A 16,276-nucleotide genomic window follows, 5' to 3' on the forward strand; every position below is an offset into this window, starting at 1 on the left:
CCCCTGAAATACACGCGCCCAGGCTATTCGAGTGTGGAACTTCCCGCAAACCCCTGAAATACACGCGCCCAGGCTATTCGCGTGTGGAACTTCCCGCGAACCCCTGTAATACACGTAGCCCGCTCCCCCAGGCCCGATCGCGTGAGGAACTTCCCGCGCACCCCTCAAATTCACGCGCCCAGGCTATTCGCGTGTGAAACTTCACGCGAACCCCTGAAATACACGTACCGTGCAGAAATCGCGTGTAAAACTTCCCGCGCACCCCTGAAATACACGCGCCCAGTCTATTCGCGTGTGAAACTTCACGCGAACCCCTGAAATACACGTACCGTGCAGAAATCGCGTGTAAAACTTCCCGCGCACCCCTGAAATACACGCGCCCAGGCTATTCGCGTGTGAAACTTCACGCGAACCCCTGAAATACACGTAGCACGCTCCCCCAGGCCCGATCGCGTGAGGAACTTCACGCGAACCCCTGTAATACACGTAGCCCGCTCCCCCAGGCCCGATCGCGTGTGGAACTTCACGCGAACCCCTGTAATACACGTAGCCCGCTCCCCCAGGCCCGATCGCGTGTGGAACTTCACGCGAACCCCTGAAATACACGTAGCCCGCTCCCCCAGGCCCGATCGCGTGAGGAACTTCACGCGAACCCCTGTAATACACGTAGCCCGCTCCCCCAGGCCCGATCGCGTGAGGAACTTCACGCGAACCCCTGTAATACACGTAGCCCGCTCCCCCAGGCCCGATTGTGTGAATAACTTCACGCGAACCCCTGTGATGCACGTACCCTGCAAATCGCGTGTGACACTTCCCGCGCACCCCGGTATACATGCACACGTATTTTTTGTCAGCGGGTGTCCGTGTTTGTGGGTACCCCTTTGCACGTCATTTTTCCTGGAGGGCCACAGTATGGGACATTCATCATGGCAGTATATAGGTGCTATTTGTTGGCGCACCTTTTGGCGCACATTTCTTACAGCCGCAGAGACGCTACCGCCTCCTTTCTTGTGGCGGTTGTGTTTGTGCCTGTGCGCTGGTTTGAGCGTGCGCTTTTTTCCCCTATTCTATTCCATGAATACGTGTTGTAGGCGAGCGTGTGGGCGTTCCGCGCACTTGTGCCCTGTACTTCCCCCGTGACGCCCACGTTTTGGCAAGTTGTTCCCCATTCCGAGTGTTACGCCCGTGTTCCGCCTACTTTTATTGCGTGCGCCGCGCTATGTGCGAATTTCGCTGTGGCCTGTGCGATTTTCGCTGTGACCTGGCGCACGCTGTTAGATGGCCTGTGCGCCAACGTGCGCCAACGTGCGCCGCGCACTTTTTTTTCGCACATCCGCTGGTTTTCTCGCGCACGGCCTTCCATGAATCGACGTGCGCTGCTTTTCGTGCGATTTTCGCACGTTCACTGCGATTTTCGCTATTCCACTGCGATTCGCACGTTTTTGCCCACTTGCGCCGCGCTAATTATTCCATGAATCGGCCTCATAATTGGGGAACCTGGGGGGAACGCTCAATAGTGGGTTTGGCTGTCCTGGTGCTAATCATGGGTGGATGGTTGATTGTGCTATCAGTAAAAATGAAAATGTTACTGATTTTAGTAGCTACGTCAGGAAGAGAAAGATATCCCAATACACATGCATTTTAAAAGAAGAAAAAGAACAAGTTGTTTTTAGGAATTGGCTTGGATCGTAGCCAAGTTCTAAAAACAAAAGGAGGGTATGTAAGGATATTTGGCGTGTTACAGCACAGAGTACAGCACTACTGCACAGGTAGCATTTTTTTATGCAGCACCACTACATGGGTGTGGTGCATTGCTATATGTGTTGCCAGAGTAACATGGACTTATAAGTAAAGACAGGCTATTCAGTCAAAAAACGATTCTTACATATAAGATGCAAATCCATTTTTACAGTTAAAAGCACACATCTGCACATTCAAAATGCACACTATTTTTCACCCGAAATGCCTATGTTGCAAGAGACACATTTGAAAATTAATAACTAACCTTATTAACAACTAACCTGACTAATAAAACTTCATTTAACATAACCCACTAATACAAATGTGTCTCCACTGCAGAATTAGGCCTACTCTGAAAGTGAACTTTTAAACGCACATTCATTTTTTTTCTCTGCTGCTCTGTCCACATAACTACAGGAAGCAAACAGCTCGAAGGAGCAGGAAATCAGTTTGTTACAATTGCCACTGTAGAAGTGAGCCATTGTGAAGTGAGGGAGGAGATGACATGATTGATTCTGATTGGAGCAGCGTCATAGCAAGTATCATGCTAGAGGCTGTGATTAGAACTTTGCTGGGGAAGCTTGAGAGGAGGGGGAAGACAGTGGACATCTTGCAGAGCTGGGAGAAGGATCTCTTTCCTGGCTGGGGCATTCCTGCTGCAAAAGCTGAGAGCGCAAGGCAATAACCCCGGTTTGAGAACGGCAGACGCTTGTTCTCACTGGGGTTGATCTTCAAGGGAGCCAAATTCAGAAAGAGAATAGCCGGAGAAAACTCATGCTGAACAGATAAGGTAATTACAGAAGCGAGTGGGAGCTGTGCGAAAGTGTGCGAAGCTGTTCAGTCAGTGTATTAGAGGGAGTCTCAGGGCCTCATTACACGGATGGCGGTAATGGTTAACGGTCACCGTTAATGGTAACGGTCACCGTTAACCATTACCGCCTTACTACGAGGTCCCTTAGGGGGTTGGTGCTTTAACGCCTGCTTTTTGCAGGCGTTAAAAACTAACCCGCTAAGGGACCTTGGTGCTAATTACGGCACCGCAAAATTGCGGTGCCGTAATTAGCACCTTCCCCATTCCCATTATGCCCTATGGGGCAAAAATGGGAATGGGGAAGGGCAGTGGTGGAAGGGGGAATTACCGCCCCGCCAACCTTGGAATGGGGCGGTAATTCCCCCTTCCACCAAGGCGGTGCCGGTATTTTACCGGCATGGACCAAGGTGCTAATAGCACCTTGGTCCATGTGCTAATACCGCCATCCGTGTAATGAGGCCCTCAGTCTCTTATCAGCATATTTAATGTCACCAATTGAATATATTATCGCAGCTCTCTGTTCATTTTATCACAAATAATGTTGTACCATTTTATTTATTTCTGTAAAAAAAGTTAAACTGTGTTTAAATGAAATTTCTATAATACAAAAATATTTGAAAACAGATAGCTAGTGTGTATTATTTTTCTCTTTCATTTTGCATGGGGAAAGGTTTAAACGTGGGTAGATTTTTAAACAGTGCAATTGTCATTTTAAAGCAGATGTGTGCATGATTCTATTCAGTATGGACAGTTGTGAGTGACTGTTTGTAGCATAGCCTGTTGGAGGTACATGAGTCAACGGGAAGAGAGACTCTCTGGACATAGTTCCCTACTGTATATGAGGTAGTGGAAATTACCACAAAAATATCACAATTGCCCATGGTGGCACACAACACTAACACTGAAAATGTGGTATCCCTAAAATGTAGGCCTGAGGACTCTCTAGTTATCAAGAACAATCTAGATAAAAACATGGGATGTTGGATATTGGGGCCATATTGGGGCCACAAATAAACCAACCACTATACCAACCAACCACGCAAACTACCGCGCATACCATCTAAATAGGTCTGAATTCTGAAATAATGCAATGTATTATTGTCATGTGTGACCCAATATGAATACAGAGAGTGATTATTGCTAAAGGTATTTTGGTGGTAAGAAAATACCGCAAAGCCCCAAATATCCACAAAATACCCAACAGGCCCAATGAATCTGTAGGATATTTCTGTAGCCCTTGAGGGAGGGGGATTGTGGAGAACAAGACAACTTCGCTTATTTTTTATTATCATTTTATTTCTGTCTCAATCTCCTGTGGGCTCTTTTTCCTTTGTTTAGATTATCCATAGTCCTTAGGTGCCTTAAGCACTCTCCTTGGAGCCACTAACTTCAGTTCCTCTTAGACTCATATCTGCCAAGGTTGCATTTGTTGAACAACATTGCTTCTTCTTACACCCGTGTGACTCTTTTCAGCTCCCTGCCTTCTTTGCAGTGCAGTCAAGGGGAACACCACCCTCATCTATTGGCAAAGGAGTCAAGCCAGTGAAATGTAATAGTTTTTGCATGGGTCGATTGTCATCCACTTCATTCACAAGGGCCTTTTCCTCTTGATGGTCTGAGTTGAGGAGCATTTCCATATCCGACATGTGCAGGGTAATAACTTGGGCCATGGCTTGTACTTTTATCACTCATGATCACCTTCACGTTGATGGTAATCTAGGCATTTCTTTGCAGGTTGGAGGTTTTATGTTCAACCCTTGATTAAATCGTTCTATTAATGCTGACAATTAGAATTCTTTTTCCAGTGACTTACTACCAATTCCTCCTGTTATCCAGTTGTTTTCTGGGAGTGGATATATATTGGAGTAGGATTGGCAATGCTCATAGCTTGTTACTTCTTCACACATAAGCATTGGGATGAGAAAGAGGGATGGGTCCATAATACCTGAATTACAAGTAATGTTCATTATACTTAATGCTACTCTATCATTTTACAAGCTTTAGGACACCCATACCTCCTCCCTGGAGCAGAGAACCTTTCTTGATGCAGAATAGGAGTATTACTTAAAAAATAAAATTAAGCGATTAAGGATTGACCTTTTCTTTCCTGTATGGGATGTGCAGGCTCACTTCACAAATAGGAACTGTGATGAGATGAGGAGTGCAGAGCCAGGTTTAATGAGCATTCCTTATAAGTAATCCCAGCATTACCCAGATGTAACGCCCAGCCTTCTACTCAAGCAAACAAAAGGAAAGAAGTAAAGGGACAGAATGTGAAGGAACAAAAGCCACATATGTGGAATATGACACGCTGACCAATCAATTCCCATAAAATGTCACAGAATGTAAGAACAAACACATTTCACCAATGGCGGAGCAGCACAAGACCAAAGCAAGCGCCATATTCCAGGTCCTAGGGACAATGCTGGCAGAGTAACCCCCACCTTGGCCATTAATGTTACTAGAACTCTGGCCAAATATCTATGGTTCTAATTAGTGGGTTTTTTTTAAGTTAAAATGTTTTTGCATGTTCCTCGCTTGCCTCACTCCCTAAAACACCCTATAGTAAAGATGGGCACCAGGAAATATAAATGGATGCTCGGGAAGAGTTCCTGTTCTATGTCCATAGTGAACAAAGGAGCAGAAAGGGGGTGTACATGGTGCGGAAGGGGGAGCTGAGGACCCTTTTGTAAATTTGAGGCTTATGTACGGAAAGTTATTGGGGCCATGATTGGTGGGATGGTGAAGGGAGCCAGAGGGGGGCTATAGGCAGAAAAGCCAGCAGGAGCTGCTGTCGGCTTTCTCCAAATGTTCTCCCATAATGGGAGCTGCATCAAGAATAACAGATGCCAATGAATGATTATGTAAAAGCAGGTATGATCAACACATTGAGAGTTATTTGGGTGCATATGTAATCAACAATGTACAGATTTTGAAGAAAATAGTAACATTTGAAAACGCACATGTCATGAGTAATACAATCCCATATCTGGGGTTGGGTGTTTTTTAGGATATCCTGGACTTTTTGCTGAAACTGTTGTCATGAAAGTGATGGCAGTCATTTTCCAAACACTACTCCTCACACACCTGGTAAAACATGCTATCTGTTCTCTAACTGCACTTCAACAGACTTCGGACCTCATGACGACCCTGGTGGAATGGGTTTAACAGCACCGGTAAAGGTGCGGCACCGTTAAACCCATTCCGCCCTATTACGAGGTTCTCTCGCGGGACCCGCTCTGGACGTCTGGTCAGACCAGATGTCCATTGCGGGTCCCGCGAGGGGACCAGCATGCTAACAACGGGCCCGTTAATAACAGGCCCGCTGTTAGCATAATTCCCATTCCCATTGAGCCCTATTGGGGCTCGAATGGGAGTGGGTATGGTCCGGGTTCCCTGAATGGGGAAATACCGGGCCCTCCAAGGTCAGAATGGCCCGGTAATTCCCCATTCAGGGAACCCGGACCCGAGTTTGGAAGCAGCCATGCCCCCTCCAAACTCGTAATGAGGCCCTACATCTATAATGAAAGAATGGCCGCACACGTGTTGAAAATCTTTTCTTTTGCACAAATAGTTCAATTACAACAGACTGTTCTTTTGCATTTTAACTGTTAATCAATTACAGAAATCTTCATGTAGACCTACAACTATAAAACAACTGCTGTATTTTAAATGCCAAATAGAACGCATGAGTAGGAAACAGTTTGCACAATAGACGAATAGTGTGCCATATTTGTGTTTCTAGGAAATCCACAACAAGCTGCGCATTCATGAGGATGCAGATCAAAGGTACTTTATACAGTTTTGAGAAGCACCTCATGAAGTTTGGAAATAAGCAAAACACGTGATGGTTGTAGTTGTATGAATCAATGCTCTGTGAAAATATCATTAAGCAGATTTGTTTGAAATGTGTTGATCAGGAATACTAATTAAACAAAGGATTGTGTCTCTAGAGATTGTATATCATTTCTCTTTTACAGACCAAAATTGTATTAGCCATATAAGGCTATGCAAAACTTATTTCTGTAACACAAGTAAGAAGTATTCGTAGAATGATGCCAATGGTATAGCCAACAATGTGATAACCTGCAGCTAAACACATTTACATTTCTTGTACTAAGAGACAGCCCAAAACTCTGAACAAATATTCCCCCCACCTCCTTTATTGGCGATGAGGAGAGGAGTTTAATTTAGGTTGATGTTAGTTGAGTGCATGCACGAAATATTTTCAATATACATTTTAAACATAATGTGGCCAGATTTTTTGTTGAAGAATACATTCTTGATTTCACGATTTCTTGAACTGAAACATTAGGACTTTTTTCCAGTTTCATGGGAAGAATTGAAATTATACAATTAGTTCAGTTAGTTATGGGTTAAGGTGCCACATTGCTTTGACACCAAATTGGATAGCATTGAAACCAATAGATGACTTTTGGAGCTTACAATCAGTTAAGATACAACTCTTTCCTCAACCCTTTTACTTTAATGGAACCTCTCACATTTTTCCCTTCCAGGAAGAACTGTTTGGGCCCCTAATAAGCTGAAGCCCAACCTCCTGTCAAAGGTTCAGAATCTTCCCTTTTGTTGGATGGCAAACCTACCATTCATGCAGAGAACACCCCCAGTGACAAGCTGTGTGTAGGTGCCGAAAAGACTCACAGACAGATTAACTGGTTGAGCAACTAGTAAGGTGGAGCCTTCCAAGCTTCTCTGTACTTCAGCTTGGATTCCTCAATATTTTGCCTAGAAAAAACACTCGTGTAATGCTAATCAGAAAACCTCTTAATTCAAACAGAAATTTGAAATATTTAACTATATCAACTCATGACGCAGATAACAAACATGTCTCCTAAAGACCCAGAGCAGGCTCGTCTACATTTAAGTTTACAACACCTATCAAGGCAGGAGAGAAGTAACAGGAAATGTTAATGTTAATGTTATGTTAATGTTAAAGGATATTTGTACCACGCACTATCACCACTGGAGTGGTCCCCCGGCGCTCTGGCGGATCTGAAAGGAAAGGGGGTGAGGGGCGAGTTAGTGGGAGCCAGCGGGATAAGTGCAAGAGAGCAGTGATGTGCTGTTGGCAGCTTCAGTTCAGTTAACACCGTTCGCTGAGCTTCGGGGTGCTTTCCGGTCGGTCCGGTAATTCTTCCAAAGGAACATGAGTAATTTGGGTAGGTGTAATCTGGGCGTTTTTCATCATTCTTTATTATAGACACACACATTTTTTTAAACATTCTATGTAATGTAATTCTATATAATATAATTCTATATAATATAATTCTTCCAAAAGAACATGAGTAATTTGGGTGGGTGTAATCTGGGTATTTTTCATCATTCTTTATTATAGACACACACATTTTTTTAAACATTCTTTGTAATATAATTCTATATAATATAATTCTATATAATATAATTCTCCCAAAAGAACATGAGTAATTTGGGTGGGTGTAATCTGGGCATTTTTCATCATTCTTTATTATAAACACACACAATTTTATAAACATTCTATGTAATATAATTCTATATAATATAATTCTATATAATATAATTCTTCCAAAAGAACATGAGTAATTTGGGTGGGTGTAATCTTGGCATCTTTCATCATTCTTTATTATAGACACACACATTTTTTTAAACATTCTATGTAATATAATTCTATATAATATAATTCTATACAATATAATTCTTCCAAAAGAACATGAGTAATTTGGGTGGGTGTAATCTGGGCATTTTTCATCATTCTTTATTATAAACACACACAATTTTTTAAACATTCTATGTAATATAATTCTATATAATATAATTCTTCCAAAAGAACATGAGTAATTTGGGTGGGTGTAATCTTGGCATCTTTCATCATTCTTTATTATAGACACACACATTTTTTTAAACATTCTATGTAATATAATTCTATATAATATAATTCTATACAATATAATTCTTCTAAAAGAACATGAGTAATTTGGGTGGGTGTAATCTTGGCATCTTTCATCATTCTTTATTATAGACACACACATTTTTTTAAACATTCTATGTAATATAATTCTATATAATATAATTCTATATAATATAATTCTTCCAAAAGAACATGAGTAATTTGGGTGGGTGTAATCTGGGCATCTTTCATCATTCTTTATTATAGACACACACATTTTTTTAAACATTCTATACCACACTACATTGACTTGCGGAGGGCAAAGGCAATGGCTTCTTTCCTTTGCTGTTCAATGCTCTTGCACACAGGCAGGTGACAGTACATTAGTGTAGCTAAATGTACATTATGCTTAGACATCTAATAGACAGGATGTGCTGCTACTGTCTTTCCCCATGATTATTGTAGGAATGCTGTGTACATACATTTGCATTTTGCAGATCTTAGCTCAACAATCTCAAAATGTGTGCGTGGGCCCAAGGGCCAGGATTGCAAGTCCTGTACCTGATGTTTGTAAAGGAAGCACAACTATGGGGCTGGGAGCGCAACCTGCAACTCTCCTGATGCTTGTGACTACCCCTCCCGTTATCCCTCAAGCTAGGTTTTGATGTTTTCAGGGTAGATCTCTGAACCTGCAAATCCTACAGCTTGATAAGTCAGAGGAGTGGCATGTTACACTATGGAGTGGCCATACATGAACAAATCAGAGCAACCATGCTCATTCCTAACAGAATCCAGGTTGGCGACAGTAACGTTTACCATAACCAGTTATCATAAATATTTAATGTTGTATTGTACATATTATGCAATAAAATACCTTAGGGGCAACCACTACAATTGACCAACTTGTAATGTTGCATTGTAAGTACAGGGAATTAAGGTACTGTAGTTGTACCCACTCAGAACAACAACAACACAAATCTCTGTGATTGTCACCTTGTAGATGAGAGTTTCCAATCGCACTTAATGGCAAGGAGATGCCTAGTGGTGAAAGGATAAGCAGCATATTGAAATGCTGTGTATGTGTCCAAGATTCACAGGGGTGAAAACTGTGTTGAGATATGTTTACGGTGTGACTGATTTGCCTGATAAAAATAAGATTTGGAGAAATGTCACTGAGAGGTACTGTATGATTAGATAATACAGCATATTAAAAGAAAACAAAACATGCAGGTGCCCAGAAAAGCTTGGGTAGAAACAATGCTAAGGTTATACTGCATAACTGAAAAATCATTAACATTCAACAGTTGCTTCATCAAGATAAACATAAGTCATCCCTCAGCAACCATGCACATTTCCAGATGTCATACATGCAGCTGGTAATGACATTACAAATTATATCCTTAATGATATTACAAATTACATCCCTAATGAAATCACTTTTGACATCCTGTCACCAGTAGGGATGCATGTAGGAAAAGGGGGAGCACAGAGAAATGAAAAGCAGTTCCATGAGAATACTGCACCAAGGACAAAAAAGCTGTCCCATGATGGTTCCACACCAGGAGGTGAACAGGGAAGGAGACTGAGCCTCTCTGATGTTAACATACCCAAGGAAGTTGAAGAACCTTCACAAGAGAAGCATTTGGGGATTGCACTCTTTTGTAAGGAAAACATATAGGATGATGATCATGAGTACCTGATAGACCCAGAGCCCTCCTTTTGAAGATGACCTGTGAGTGAACCAAAATCACTGGGAAGACCTGTGAACAGACTAGACTTCTACAAACCATGGATGACTGACTGCAGAATGTGTGGAAGAGGGAGCAAGAGGGTGTGGAATCAAGCCTTTTGAACTCAGGACGGGACCATGGAGGTTTTCACTGTAAGTGATGGAGCCCTCACTTTCATTCTGGCCCTACCAGATGACAAAATACGATCAAGAGAGGTGGTGTTACCTGGCAGTTTCCAATGGTGATATGACGAACAAGGGGAGTGGGCTATCAAAGATGGAAAGCCCAAAGAAGAGCCTTCTGTGTTTCACTCTCTTCCTGCACATACTCAAGCAGGACATGGCAGAGTACACCATAGCATACTAATGCAAACTCTTGTGGAGAAGTTGGAGGTGGGATGGAAAGCCCTATGACAAGGAAAGGTGTCATTTAGCCTAGTCCATATATTGTGAAGAAAGAATACAAATTATTAAAATGTTATTAGTTGGTCTAGTTGCTTATTCTAATGAGATCCGTGCTCTCATGCACCATTCATACTAAACTGGGAGCATGACATGCAAGCATGAAACAAATACAATACCCATGTTATGGCCAACTAGAAATGTGAAGGTTACATCAAACTTGTGAAGAAAAAGAGAAAAACATAGTCAAGATAGGATGCACTTTCTATGCGCTGATGATCATCATCAATTACATACTTCATGACCTCACTGACGACATCTCATAAAACAACATCTCTGGCATCATTAATGACATAACTCATGATGGATTTGAGGTTTTTAATCCTTATTTATATCCCTTCTGATACAGTTGTTCAATACATTTATAGTAAAGTATCCAATCTTATAAAATGGAGTTCTGTTCTTCAAGCATAACCTTAAACGATAAAATATATTTGATGAATTTCTAGGTTTTATTTTTTAATATTGAAGTGGCATCTTGGAAGACGGAAACTTGTTTTATTTTTTTTTTTTTTTTGTTTTAATCAAACAAATGATTTTTACAAATACTTCTCCGTTTGTCGATGTGTCGAAGTTTTATGGGTTCACTGGGAATTTCAGCCAACTCGTGGCCCTTTGAGTTTGACGTCTTATGTTGAGTTAGTTTCTATTTTGTTCAGAGCGAACTGCAGTATTTTAGTAGTCGCGATTTGCCAGGTTGATCTGTCTCCACTAATCATCCTTGACCACCAACATGGTTCGGACTCCAGCGTTAGGTCTGATGTGAAATGTTGCATGTAACTGGACCTGACTTTGCCAGTTTCTGTGCAGTTAAGGAGAAGATGCCTTACTGTTTCTTTTTCGTTTGGTATTTTGCAAAGTCTGCAGTCATTAGTAGCTGTTAAGCCTCTAATAAAATTGATCTCGTTCGTTGGAAGCAGGTTTAGCCTGGCTCGCAAAAGATAGTTTCTTGCTTGCTTGTTCGGAAATTTTTTTACGTAGCCCTGGAGGTCGTTCAATTTTTTTATGTTTGGAGGCAGATGGAGCGTTAGTTTGTTTTCTGAGGCTTTGTCCAATGTCCGAATCCAATCAAGATCTTTCAATTTTCTTAGGATCCTTGATGGGTTAGACCGCAGTTCCTCTTCATTACTCTCGATTGATTCCAGTAGTGTCAGCATCCTTTTTTTCCAGCGCTGGAGCGGTTTGTTGGTGCCCTGGTCCAGCTCCCTCTTTATTGACTTAAACAAGAAGGGGCTCGTTGGCATCAGACATTTTCTGTATAGTCTTAGAGAGCTACATTCCACTGACCCTAACAGGGACAGTAAGCTCAGTTCCCTACGAATCGAGGCAACAGGCGTAGAGGAGGGCAGTCCCAGGACGGTTCTCCAGTAGTAGGCTTCGAGTTTGTGCCAGATAGTAATCGGAAGCTGTAACATAGCCTCCACTCCGTATGTAATAGAGGGCACAACTTTGGATTTATAGAAGTTCAAAGCTGGAATCATCGAGAATCGTCCAAATTTCCTATCGATTGCTTTGCCTTTTGTTGCTAGTTTTCTTATTTTTGAAAGGAGCGCTTCCTGCATAGCTAGGTCGTTTTTTGTACTATCCAGAATCACACCTAGATATTTAAAGCTCTGCACTTTTTCAATCGGGCACGAGTTGTAGTACCATTTATTGCTGTCAAATTTCTTCACTGTTCTTTCAAAAACAAGGATTTTTGTCTTTTCCTTGTTTACCTCTAAGTTATTTGTTGTCACGTAGGAGTCAAGATTATCCAGCTGACGTTGCAAGCCCACTGGAGTCTGATCTATCAAGATTAAATCATCCGCATAAAGGAGTCTGCTTATTTTTTGCGCCCCCAGTTTTGGTGGGAAGGATCTTACCATAGGTTCGGTTAGCTGAAAATCTCCAATGTAAGCCAGAAAGATTGCAGGTGCCAGGGGGCATCCTTGTTTAACTCCTCTGTTTGTCGCGATAGCTGTAGTGAGAGATCCTTTACAGTTTAAGCGAATTCTAACCTGTGTGTTCGTATGGAGGGCTTTGATGGGATCCAAGATTTCTTTTGGGCATGCCCAAGCTTCAAGTTTTTCCCATAAGAGTAGTCTATCGACCCTGTCGAAAGCTTGAGTAAAGTCAATGAACGCCAAGTATAGCCTGGAACCTCCTTCCATCATTCTACTTTTGAGAAGGCTCAGTGACAAGATGTTAACGGTTGCTCCCGTGTTCTTCTTGAACCCAGATTGGAAATGGTCGTTGCATGGGGCTTCGTTGGCCCAGGTTTGGAAACGTTTCAGAAGCAGGGAGCCATAGACCTTTCCAATAGGGTCTAATAGGGCTATTGGCCGATAGTTTGCAGGATTGTTTGGATCTCCTTTTTTGTAGATGGGGACTATGATGGCCGACGTCCATGAAGCGGGAATCGTTCTAGAATCCGAGCATCTTGCAAAGACTTCGCTGAGGAATGTTGTCCAGGCCACCGGGTGAGCTTTCAGGTCAATGTTGGTGATGCCCTCTGGTCCCGGAGCTCTTGAGTTTTTTAGCGACATTATTAATTTACAAATTTCATCTTTGTCGTCCAGTCTGGCCCACCTATACACATTTTCTGTGGAAGTGGTAGATTGTCTGTCCGATAGTGATTTAAAGGTTTTTTCTATATGGATTCTCCACGCACTTTCTCCTATTGTGTTTTGGATCTTTCTAGAAGGCATCGATGTTGTAGCGTTTAACAGGGACCAGAATTCTTTGGAGTTCTTTGAACATATAGATTTGATGATTGCCTCAGCGTCTTGTTGATGCATGTTCAGTCTATGGGTTCGAAGCCATGAGCGATAAGTGATTTTTGCGGCACGTTTTAGACTTTCGGCTTCCACGGAGTTTTGTTTTGATGCGTTTCTCACAATTTTCCGATAGATCCTTCGCTTTTCGACTACTTGGGTGTCGTATTTGTGATTTTTTAACTTTGGTGTCAACTGGGTCTTGGTACTGGGCTTCTCGTATAGTGTAAGTAGGGGACCGTAATCGGTCTTATTGGGGCGTTTCCTAAATTTGAAAGTTTTGTAGTTATCCGTCAGCTCCTTGATGTTTTCTGCTGAAAGACGGAGTCTGTTTCCTTGTCTGTTCGTTTCCAGTTGATAGCCCAAGATCTCCACAGGTTCGGTAGAGGTTTCCCAGGTAACTGATAGCAAATTATGGTCACTGTGTTTCGTTTTAATTACCTCAAAGGTTGAGATCAGATCCAGAAAGGCTCTCGAGGTGAATATGTGATCAATTGTTGAGCTCGTTGCTCCATTTGTCCATGTTGCAGTGCGGTCCAAGTTAGGGAAGACCAGCTCAAGGTTATGCAATTTTCTAGAGTTCATTAAGTTCTGCCATAGCATTCCTCTCTGATCCGCAGGGGTGCAATTTCTTTTAAGTTTTTGCGAGGGAGTAGTTGAATTTAAGTCTCCACAGATTAGTAGATAAGAGATTTGGTAAGTAGCCAGGATATCGTCAATGGCCATTTCCATTTCCTTCATGTATGTTCCAGCTTCTATTTTATCCGGGTTCCAATAGGTGTTTACGATTGCCACCGGCGATGAGTGCGTTTCGTTACCGGTGACTGACTTGTGTGTCCATGTTAGGAGTACCGTCAGTAGAGACTGGTTTGCTGTTAGTGTTTTGTCCATCTTTAATCCATGGCCAATGCGGATTGCTGTCAATAGACCAGATGATGGGCGGCCCTTAATACTCTTTTTCGCCGGGGCTAATGTTATTTCATAGCCATCAAGTCTCGGTGGTTTGGTGAGCCAGGTTTCTTGTAGGCACAGGATATCAAAATCGCCCAAGTTTACATCTCCTGAAACAGTTAGATGGCTAAAGCCTCTAGTATTCCATGATCCAAGTCTTATATTTGTTACTGTTGGTTGCAGCCGTTCCTCGTCGCCCTCAGAAGGGGGTCTTTGTTGCTATGAGGATTTCTTTTCTGTGAGGGCTTTTGGCAGCCATTCCCAGAACCTCGAAATAGGCGTAGATTTAGGTTTCAACTTTTCATCCCTGGCGTCAGGTTGCCTTTCTTCTCTAATGATTTTCCCCAAACCAGAGGAGAGTGGCTTCGTTTCCACCAATCGTTGTGTGTTTGTGTTGTTTGTTCTTAAACCAGATTTTTCCCCTTTTATCGTGCGGCTCTTTAAAGATGTTGGTTGATCATAGTAACTATGCCGGGGTCGTAGGATCTCAGAGGTCTGTCGTTCCACGCTCTCTGATTTGGACAGTTTTCTGCCTTCTTTCGGGATGGTGAGATCGTATCCAAGCCGGAGCAGCTCTTCAGCTTCGTTAATCAGGAGATTTTTTATGGTTTCTGAGGTGATGTAAAGATAAGTTTGTGCTCTGCCCTTTATATGGCTAGGTTCCACAATCTTCAGGTCGTCAGTTGTTATTGTTCTCAGATTGCGCACATGGTGGAGCAGAGTTAGCACTGATCTCCTGTTCAGAGTTATGTCGTCAAAGTTTTCTTTAATTTGCTTCAGCTTTATTTGCCATCGCCATTTTATTTTTAGTTTTTGATCTTTATGATATTTGTCTGTCTGCGAATGATATCGCTGGTCTGAAGAATAGGGTTTTTTTGAGTGGGAATTGGGTGACGAGTTTCTTGTTTTTTTTTGTTGTTTTGATGAATGACTGGGTGAGTCTGTGCTATTATTTGACCATCGGACTTTCTTTGCTGGGCTTTCTAGCATAGGCGATCGTTGTCTTTTCCCTACGGACTGTTGGACTTTTCGAGGCTTATACTCCGTTCTAGCTCCTACGCTTTCTATCGTCTTTGTTCTTAGAATTTTTTTGCGACGTTCTTCGATTGTCAAGAAAGCTTCGGGACTTTGGGTTCTGTTCTTGGTGGAGGACGTCGCTTTTGGGCTGTCAGGATAAACTTCAAAAGTCACTTTTCGAACTGGTGATAGATCAGGGTCGCCTAAGGACGGTTGTCCGGAGTCTTCTAGGTGCTGAGATAGGTTCATTAGGCTTTCGTTTTCCATGAAATCAACCACCGTCTTCGGTGAGTGTGTGACTTGGTCTTGGACTTTGTTTAGGAGCAGCTTGGAACAATGGCTTTCTTGCAATCCCGGTCTTAATGGTTGAGGGTCAGATAGTTTCTTCTTAGTTCCATTAGTGGGTTCTTGCATCTTTTTTTCTCCTGAGCAATTTCTCTCTATTGCTAGTACTTTTGCTGGGTCAGGAGCCTTTTTTGTAAAGATTTTAAATGGCTCGGTCGTAATGGCAGGTTGCGAAGTGTTGTTTTCGTCTATAATAAGAAGAACTTCCGTGCTTCTGCAGTTTTCTGCTGCCGTTACACATTTTTTTGCTGCTAGTGTAGTCCTTGATTTGCAATCTGAAGTTAGATGGCTTGGAGTTGTCAGATCAATTTGCGTTGATTTTTCATGAGGTTTATCCTTTACTAGTTTGTTTGCCGGACAGCCATCGTTTAACAGAGATGGTAGGGCTGCTGAAGAACGAGTGGATAAGTTGCTGTTCAGGATTTCTTCCAGCTGTTTTTCCCGGTCTGTTTGGGCCGTTACGTATCCTTCTAGATACGTCAGTTTTGTGAGTATCGTGGCCTGAAGTGACGTATGGTCTTTTAAGGTATCGTTCATGGACTCGTAGAGTTTTATAAAGGGAGCTAGCGCAATTGTGATGGCTG

Source organism: Ambystoma mexicanum, chromosome 4q (genome assembly GCF_040938575.1).
Source record: "Ambystoma mexicanum isolate Mex_15411 chromosome 4q, UKY_AmexF1_1, whole genome shotgun sequence".
Lineage (NCBI taxonomy): Eukaryota > Metazoa > Chordata > Amphibia > Caudata > Ambystomatidae > Ambystoma > Ambystoma mexicanum.